The sequence below is a fragment of the Gymnoscopelus microlampas genome, assembly GCF_963454915.1.
Source record: "Gymnoscopelus microlampas genome assembly, chromosome: 7".
In the NCBI taxonomy this organism is placed as follows: Eukaryota; Metazoa; Chordata; class Actinopteri; order Myctophiformes; family Myctophidae; genus Gymnoscopelus; species Gymnoscopelus microlampas.
The window spans coordinates 12,839,036-12,848,869 of NC_139944.1; positions in this window are offsets into that span (position 1 = coordinate 12,839,036).

Below are 9,834 nucleotides of genomic sequence, written 5' to 3' on the forward strand. Positions count from 1 at the left end.
CATGATGCCTCAACACATCACCCGATGACTCAGAAACCCCACCTCAGAATTAAAGTCAGTGACATGTGAGAAGCATGGGATCATATAGAATGGAAAATGTGAAAATGAGCGTACGAGAGAGAGAGAGAGAGAGAGAGAGAGAGAGTTGAGCAGAAGAATACAGAGTCGAGTTACCTCTGAATGCCCTTTACTGCAACAGAGAGGAATTAAGTCCAAGTGCTTTGAGTCAGCTGAATAAAGAAGACACGGAAGAGCGATTGAGTGGATGTGATACTGAGGTCTGGAGAGGAGAATGAACTCCATTGCGTATAATTGACCTGATACTAGTGCATGTGAGATGGAATGAGAGAGAGAGAGAGAGAGAGAGAGAGAGAGAGAGAGAGAGAGAGAGAGAGAGAGAGAGAGAGAGAGAGAGAGAGAGAATTACAGAGCCAGAGAGAGAGAGAGAGAGAGAGGGGAGAGGGACGATTAAGTGCACATGTAGCAAATCATTGTGAAGGCATTGTGGTGGCGACCTTGAGCCGCGGCCTGAGAAAGGCAAAAGGGGAGACTGGAGGCGTGGGGGAAGACATAGGGGATTATGGGAGAAGTGGAGTGGCCACGACAGCCAATAACAAGAGCTGGGGAGAAGGCGACAGAGATGGTGGGGAGAGCGGGGACCAAGAGGATAAACACAAACACACACACGCACATACGTCATACGGTACACACACAAACACACACGCACGTATACGTCATACGGGTACACACACAAACACACATGCACGTAGATCATACGGCACACACAAACACACACACACACACACACACACACACACACACACACACACACACACACACACTCCATAATAAGGCAAGATCTGTAGCAGCTGTTCGATCGGCGATGATCCAATTAGGATGCTGCATCATTAAAGAGAGGGTCTAAATTTACCTTACGCCGGCACAACGAGAGGGGAAGTGGGGACAGAAACAAGTGCTCCCCTAAATGCCACCTCTGAAGTGTGTTTGTATAAGCTAATGGCTTCCTGCCTCGGGGGGGCCCCGATATCCTTGATTTACCCTCTCATTATTAAGCCCTGGTATACCAAATTTGGACCTGCACAGTGGATATACTGTAATAAGACAGGTGTCACCATGCCTGGCCCACTGGCTGTTAATCGCTGCTGGGTGGCAAATGTAAATGATGTTTCCTTATGATTCCAGGTCCCTACTGTGTCTCTGTGTCACTTGCCATTGTTTCTCTAAGATGTCTAATGGGCTGTGAAATGAGATTTGTCAGAGAACACAATGGTTGGAGACCAGATCTGGCCTTTCAGTCGACCCAAAAGACTATATTTGGGAGAAGCATGCATGGCCACGGCACACTTAATGACCAAATTAACAAAACATTCATTAGCTGGACCAGTACAGAGCAAACGCATTTAGATCCTTGTTGAACGGTTCATTTGAAGTGTTAATACATCAGAACAAGTCACAAAAGTTACATGTACAGTAAGCAAAGGGAGGAAAACGTCCTATATTTATTTGGTTGTTTCTGTTACAGAGGTGTGTACAAAATCGTCAGCGTTACCAATTTAAGACTGTGTGAGTGCAAGAATTGACCCAAATGGACCCATAAGAGTTCAACTGACAACTGATTTTACCGTCCACCTGTGGACCAGCGATCCGGTTATTCACACATCTCTCTCACATCAACCGCCAACGGACCATGTGACAGATAAGAATATGAGACCCTGACCCTGACACTGACCTGTCACACCCAAATAAAACCCCCACCGCCTCCACCAGCCTCCGCCTCCGTGTACCGCCACGTCTCTTCTCCTTGACCTGGACAGCCGCTGACGCCAACAGACATGCCATTCAACTCAGCCCTTGTGTTCATCGCGCGCACACACACACACACACACACACACACACACACACACACACACACACACACACACACACACACACACACACACACACACACACACACACACACACACACACACACACACACACACACACACACACACACACACACACACACACACACACACAGCCAGTCACCCTTCCCTTTCTATTCTTCGCTCACCTCCACTTTGGTTCTCTTCTCCTCTCGGTCTGCAGCGAGGCCGCTTCCTCGTCTATTCTTATCTTCCTCATGCATCATCTTAAATAACACGTAATTGTTTTGTTCTTATTTATACCGGCACCCCTGATTTTCTTTGAAAAATATATAAATCAGAGCGTCAATGACGAATGACAGGATGTCATTTCTTCATATTCAAAGGGAAGGGAACAAGCCGGGCCTGTCAGAGACAATGTGCAAAATGAGAGAGACTCAGCCCTGAAGCGTACTCATAGTCAGCACCTTGATCTCCAGGACGGCAGCATTATCTCAAGAATGAATACGCTCATCATGAGAGACGAGGAGGAAAACAAGCCTATTTTAATCTCACACGTGTCCTGTAATTCCCAATGAATGACCATTCAGGGATCAATAGAAAACTGCCTGCAACCTTGAGCACAAATCATTGTATTGCTTCTCTTTGACAGCATCTCCTTCACCACTTGAACCCTAGTGCCCCCTACTCTGGGGGAATATTAGCCAGAATTTGCCAATTATGGATTGGAATTTACTTGATGCACAGGGAGATGGGGCTACACTAGACAATATTCTTTTGGACTGTGTTCAGAATGTATTGTTGTTTCACTACTGGAACCAACAAGGTTCCAGTAGCTGTGAGCTGTGGGGTTCCTCAGGGCAGCATTCTTGGGCCGTTACTGTTCCTTTTATACATTAACGACATGAATGCTGCCTGTAACTGCAAATTGTTCCTGTTCGCTGATGACTCGGCACTCCTGATCTCTGGAGAGGACAAGTTGCAAGTTGAGGAGGCGCTCAGCTCTGAACTCTCAAAAATCCGTACTTGGCTTACCGATAACAAACTGTCACTACACCTTGGGAAAACTGAATCCATTCTCTTTGGGACCAAACATTCCCTCAGACAGATGGAGGTAAATGATTTCAAGGTCAAAGTCGATGACACAATTATCGCTAGCAAAGAAGAGATTACCTATTTGGGTTGTATTCTCGACAAATACCTGTCGGGTGAAAGCATGGGGACAAAGGTGGTCAAAATAGTAAACCAGAGAACCAAATTTATGGGCAGAGTTTCCTCTTTTGTCAACCCACAGGCCCTCAGGACCCTCTCAGGGGCCCTGATTCAACCACATTTTGACTATGCTAGCACCTCCTGGTACTCCAACACCTCAGTGTCACTGAAGACTAAGCTTCAAACCTCCCAAAACAAACTGATTCGGCTACTCCTCGGATTGGGGCCCATGACCCACCTTTCTCCCACCCATTTTGCCAGCCTAGGCTGGCTCAGGGTGGAAGACAGGGTTAAACAACTAAAAATGGGACTGGCCTTCAAAATTGTAAACGAAAATTTGCCCGATATGCCCCCTATTCCCGCATATCTGAGTAAATACCTCCAAAAGGTTAGTGACACCCACAGTCACAATACCAGAGGGAGCGTTAACAACAATTTGGTACCACCCACCCATAAAACAAACATGGGCAAATTCTCCTTCTACAGCACTGCCACCCAGGATTGGAATGGGCTAACCCCATCCCTCAAAAAATGCAGTTCGCTGGGCTCATTTAAAAGAGCCTTAAAAAATCACCTTTCAGGAGGCCAAAAGAGGAGGTAGTACCATTTTCCCATTAGATAGCCGACCCCCCCCCCCCCCCCCCTGTTCTTGTACATATCCCCCCCCCTTTTTTTAATTTCTTTTGTTGTACATAGTATTATATGTATGTATATATGTAAGTATATATATATATATATATATATATGTGTATAGATATATATATAGATATATATACTGTATATTCTTGCTGTTTTTTTTTTATTTTCTTTGTGTAATGATATTCGAACTGTGATGCCACTATATATGTCTATGAATTGAATACCAAGGCCCTCATTGGAAACAAGTCCGCAAGGACTTTTATGAACGGACCTGTTAGACAAAGTATTTTAAATGTAAATGTGTTGTTTTACATTTTTTGCCTAATAAAATATTCAATCAATTCAATCAATCAAGGTGGAGAGGGGTCGACACACCACACGTGTTGGATCTAATATGTATATGTATATATATATACTGTATATGATATGTGTTAACCAGGACAATTTGAACAAAAACAGCGAATGACTCTGAAAAAGCTGAAATACTCTCAGATCATTTTAGCAGTGTATTTGCGAGTGAACCTGCAAGGTCATACAGTATTATACATGAACTGCCAAGAGTGGAAGTTCGGCATACAGAACATTTTATAATAACCACTGAGGACACAAAAAACCTGCTACAGAGCATTAAAAATTACAAATATCCAGGGCCAGATGCAATACATCCTAGCCTTTGTAAAGGAACTACCTTTTGTGATTGCTAAACCATTAATGTTATATAATAATACTTTGGAGGACACAACTTTACCTTGTGGTTGGAAAGAGGCACACATTTGTGCAATTTTCAAAAAAGGAATTATGGCAATAGCATGGAACTTACAGACCTGTTAGTTATGTAAAACAAATGAAAAATGAATTAGGGCGAGGACAACACAAAAATAGTTTGAATTATTACCAAGGACACTGACACAGCTTCAAGCAGATCTCCAGAGTACTAGCAATTGGTGTGATAGGTGACTACTTAAGTTAAATCCACATTTCTTTTTCACAATTACACATTGGGAAAATAAGTGCCAATTTGGCTAATTATACAGTTGGAGATCTGGTGATTCATCAAGTAGAGGAAGAAAAGGATATAGGAGTTGTGGTTGACAATTAGAATTAGACGTTAGAATTTCAAACACACATCTCTTAAAAGGTTAAAAAAGCAAACTCCATGTTGGCGCTAATTAGAAGAACCTTTTTTTAATTTACGTAAATAATTATTATATAAATCCTTAGTGAGATTTAATCTTTAATTTGCAAGCTCGGACTGGTGTCCTTACAAAATCTAATATATAGAGAAAATTGAGAAGGTTCAGAGAAGGGCTACTAAATTAATTTCAGATCTGAAAGATTTGTCAAAATGAAGATTCCCACTAAATCGTCAAGAGAAAACACTGCATTACACTTCGAGAGCATGGAACAAACTTCCAGAGGAAGTGAAGCAGCTCCTTCAGTCAATACCTTTAAAAATAGATTAGACAAATTCTGGTCAACAACGTATTTTTTGTACAACTATAGGGCTGGCTTGTGACTTCATAGTTTGGTGGGATTTTAATGTAATTGGAATTATGTGTGTATTTAGTATGTCTTGTATGTATATGTAGGATTGTGTGTTGGTTGCGGATGTATTTGTGGGGTGGGGTGGGGTGTGTGAGTGAGTTGGTGGGTTGTAGGGTAGTACGTTTGTGTATTGTGAATATGGATATCATCTTTTTTTTATATATATTTGTGTTGAGTCTGGCGTAGTGGATGGCATCCAGAAATTGTCAATACATTTCAATAAAAAATATTCACCAAAAATGACAACGTGTCACACGTTGCGACGCGTTGTGAGCTTGTAGGCTATTTAAGAGATTGGTGTAGAAAGAAACAAGAGCAGACCAAATACAAAGCCAACTCAGGTCTGTTTCAATAAGTATAGAGGGTTTAAGTGCGAAAGGCCGGGGACGGTTTGATGTGGTGTTTGACGTGGGACAGCTTTACTTATATATTTTATCAAAGGTGACCCTACTTAAGCGGACTTTTGATGAATCAATAGTTAATTAATTAAGGAATCTATCTGCGCACACACTACAAGACATCAGTCACTGTGCTGAGAAGAGAGAAGTCATTCAGGTAATGATGTCCCTGATGTAGTAGCAGGACTATTCAGATCATTAAGGGAATGAACAAGATTAGTTCAAATGAAACGCTATTCTCATCCAATCAGTTGCAACTTCAATTAGGGTGGATTCGTGATTAAGAATTTGGAGAGAATGCACAAGGTATATTTCACTTTCAAACATATTTGGGGTAATTTTAACGTCTACTCAGGCATAAAAGAACACCCCAGACAGTTTTAAGTTGCTTGATTCAGTATTTTAGATATTCATTTTAACAGACACACCCCCTTCCTATACGAACCCATTGTAACTTCAAACTCCATATTAACCATGTTAGATTCATCGAAAACACCCGTCCTTGGTTCTGGTGACTGATATTGACGTCCTTCTAATGTGTGAGGAGACGAGGGACGGGTGTTTTCAATGAATCCATCATGGTTAAAATGGAGCTTGAAGTTTCAATGGGTTTGTATAGGAAGGGGGCGTGTTAAAATGAATATGAAATATCTAAATACTGAATCAAGCAACTTAAAAACTGTCTGGGGTGTTCTTTTATGCCCGAGTAGTTGTTAAAATTACCCCAAACATGAAGTGAAATATCTCTTTAACCACTTGAACCCCAACATCCATATTCTGGGGGGAACATTAGCCAAAAATAGCAGATCTGCAAGCTCAAAACACGTTTTTTGGCACAGATATTTGGTGCAGAGGGGAAATAAGCAGTCCAAGTGCAAAGCCAACTCAGGTCTGTTTTATTAAGTCTAGAGGCTTTACATAGTTACACAATTAGACACAATAATCCTTGAGTTGTGGCAGTATAATGTGGCAGCACATGCTATCGACTAACTGAGGTCAGAGGTTAAATGGCTGTGCTGAAGGCCTTCTTTGCGTCGTCAGGGTCACATTGGTGGGAGCATAATATGGTAAAGAGAGGGGGGGACGGGACACAAGGATTACAGGAAATATACTTGCCTACTTATCTATGACAGAGCTATGGCAAATAAACATAACCTACATTTTCAGTATTACTCACATCGCTTCCAAGATTATCGGATTTACCACACCCGACAACTTTCTGATATGAACAATAAGGCCGTCACACGCTTAACGCTTACAAATAATAAATGTGTGACGTCCCCTGGGGCCTTTACCAGGTATATTCTGTATTACTGTATATGTTCTCTGTTGCACTGCTGATTGGAAGGTGGAGTTGGAGGTAATCAGGGGAAGGGTTAGGGGAGACACCTGGCCACTGTCTCCCACAGAGTATAAAAGACCTGCCCCTCCACTGTTCTCCGTCTTCTTCCATTTGGGCCACACCCGAGCATGGTGACACAGGGAGCACTTGTGTTTCTCTTTGTTTGCACTATTTGACAGTAGGCCTACTTCATTGTTTGAATTTGTGTTGTCATTATTATTATGTTTTGTAAATAAAATAACTCATTTTTTGTTAAAACTCTCTAGTTTCCCCTTTATTTGTTGTGGCCTAGAGCCAGGCCATAACAAATGACACTGATCATCCCCTGTATTGCTACTTCGCACTAATGCCATCTGGGTGGAAATGCAGAACCTTGAAGTGGGAAAAGCTTAGTTTTAGCAGGAGTTTTGTCCTCTCAGCCATTACGGCATTTAACAAACTGCCTCGCCGATAGGTTGGTTTTCTGTGTGTAGTGTATTTGTCTTGGAGTTGTGTCGTGTGATATTTTGTTTTGCATATGATTATGTGTTGTTTTTTTGTTGTTTTTGAACAGACTGGGAAGATAAATATCCCTTTGGGGACAATAAAGATTATTATTGATTGAGGCTAGTGCTTCAGAGGAATTGAGGAATATTTCAGTGCCCTGCTCATCAGGGGACACAAACACATACAGAACGACTAGGGGACCAATATGTAACTTGAGACCGTTGGGTTGTGCAGTACTGTTTCTTTACAACAAGGGTCATGCTCAGTGTTGCCAGATTCTGTGAGAGAAACAAGCAACCAGGTCTAGGAAAACCAGGCCAAAAGAAGCGACTATGGGCCACACGAGCACTTTAACATATACATCAGCTATTTGAAAATATTTTCATATTTTCAAATAAAATCTTGCGGGGAAATTATAATAAGCAGATCTGGCAACCCTGGTCATAGTGCCACCCCACTCCGGGGCACAGGGTACGTTCTTGGCATTGTGGTCACAGCGACTGAGGACGTCCTCACGTCTCCACCTTCAACTCTCCTCTAAAAACAACTGATCATTTACCACCATTGCTGTGCTTCCTGCTTAGCAGGACACTTACAGTACATATCACATTGCTCCTTGTTTTGATACGGTGAACAAAAAGAGAGAAATGGTCTGCGTCTCCATTGCACCATTATCCAAAGTGCTTTATAATGTGCATTACATTCAGACGCAGACGGCAGAGGTGATCACTCACAAACCTGCTCACCGGGAGCGGTTAGGAGTTCAGTGTCTTGCTCAAGGAAACCTCAACATGAAGTGAGGAAAGGGCTCAGGTATTGAACCAGGAACCTTCCGGTTCCACAGATGGCTATTTTGCTCCCATCTCCTGAACCACCAGTGGTGGAAAGTAAACTGAGTACATTTACTCAATACTACTTTACTTGAGTATTTCCAATTTCCAATACTTTTACTTCTACTCCACTGCATCTCAGAGGCAAATATTGTACTTTTACTCCACTACAATTATTTGAAAACTTTAGTTACTAGTTACTTTTCAGATAGAAATGATCATAAAACATATATTAAAACATACATTAACCATGTTAGCCCTATTTTATACATAGGATATTTGAAAATAGCCGATCTGTATATCTGCTATTTTCAAATATTAAGTACATTTTGATGCCAATACTTTTGTACTTTTACTCAAATACATTTTGAATTCCGGACTTTTACTTGTAACAGAGTATTTCTATATTGCAGTATCTGTACTTTTACTTAAGTAAAGAATTTGAGTACTTTTTCCACCACTGTCACTAAACAGAGCTACAGAGCGAGCGCGAGAGCGAGAGAGAGAGAGAGAGAGAGAGAGAGAGAGAGAGATGCACAGGGGAGAGCCGAGTAACTAAAACAACCCAATAAAAACCGAAGCTATCAATAGTTCAGGCATAAATTGAAATGGAGCACGGGTCCCTGAATGACAGCAGGCAGAGATGAGAAATGGCGTATGCTAATTTTGGGCTCATGCGCACGAGATATCCCCAGAGAGCCTTTTAATAATGCTGAGGCATTCCGGCACTCAGGTCGCCCATAATCATCGCCGCTATAATGAAGAGAATATGCTAATGGGATAACCCATCTGCAGCCGGATACAAATTAAACAACATAAACAACTCTTTTTAGTGTATGAAAAAGATACTATAGAGGGCGAGGGAGAGATGGAGAGAGAGAGAGAGAGAGAGAGAGAGAGAGAGAGAGAGAGAGAGAGAGAGAGATCACAGCAGAAAGATAAACATCAAATGCAAGAAAGGCTGATGTTATCCGAGGAATGAACCCCTATGCAGGACCAGTGAACCGTAAATCCAGGGTAGCGTCGATGCTTCAGAATAAATTTTGCGCTCATTAAACGTCTCTTTCTCTCTCACACAGTGCTTGAACTTTGCAAGACATTAAAAACAAATCTTTCACGCAAGGAAAAAGCAGAACTTATAGCCAGTGGGTAATGAGAGAGAAGATGGTGTCTAATGATGACCATTTATACTTGTAATTGCTTTCTGCGAAATGGCATGGCCAACGGTCACTTGATGTGATACCAAAGGGGTCAGATCGATAGGTGATGCAAATGCTTAGACTGGCATTACTCAGACTGCTGAATGGAATGACATGGAGGACAGAACTTTTAACCACTTAACACTCATGAGACATAAGTTGCCTCTATACCTGGTGTATACCTCTTTTTCCCTCTACACCAGTTTTCAACCCTTTTCATATCAAGGTCCATTATTTATTCGGCATTTGAGCCACGGACCACCATTTGATGACATTCAGACCCAAGAATATTTTGAT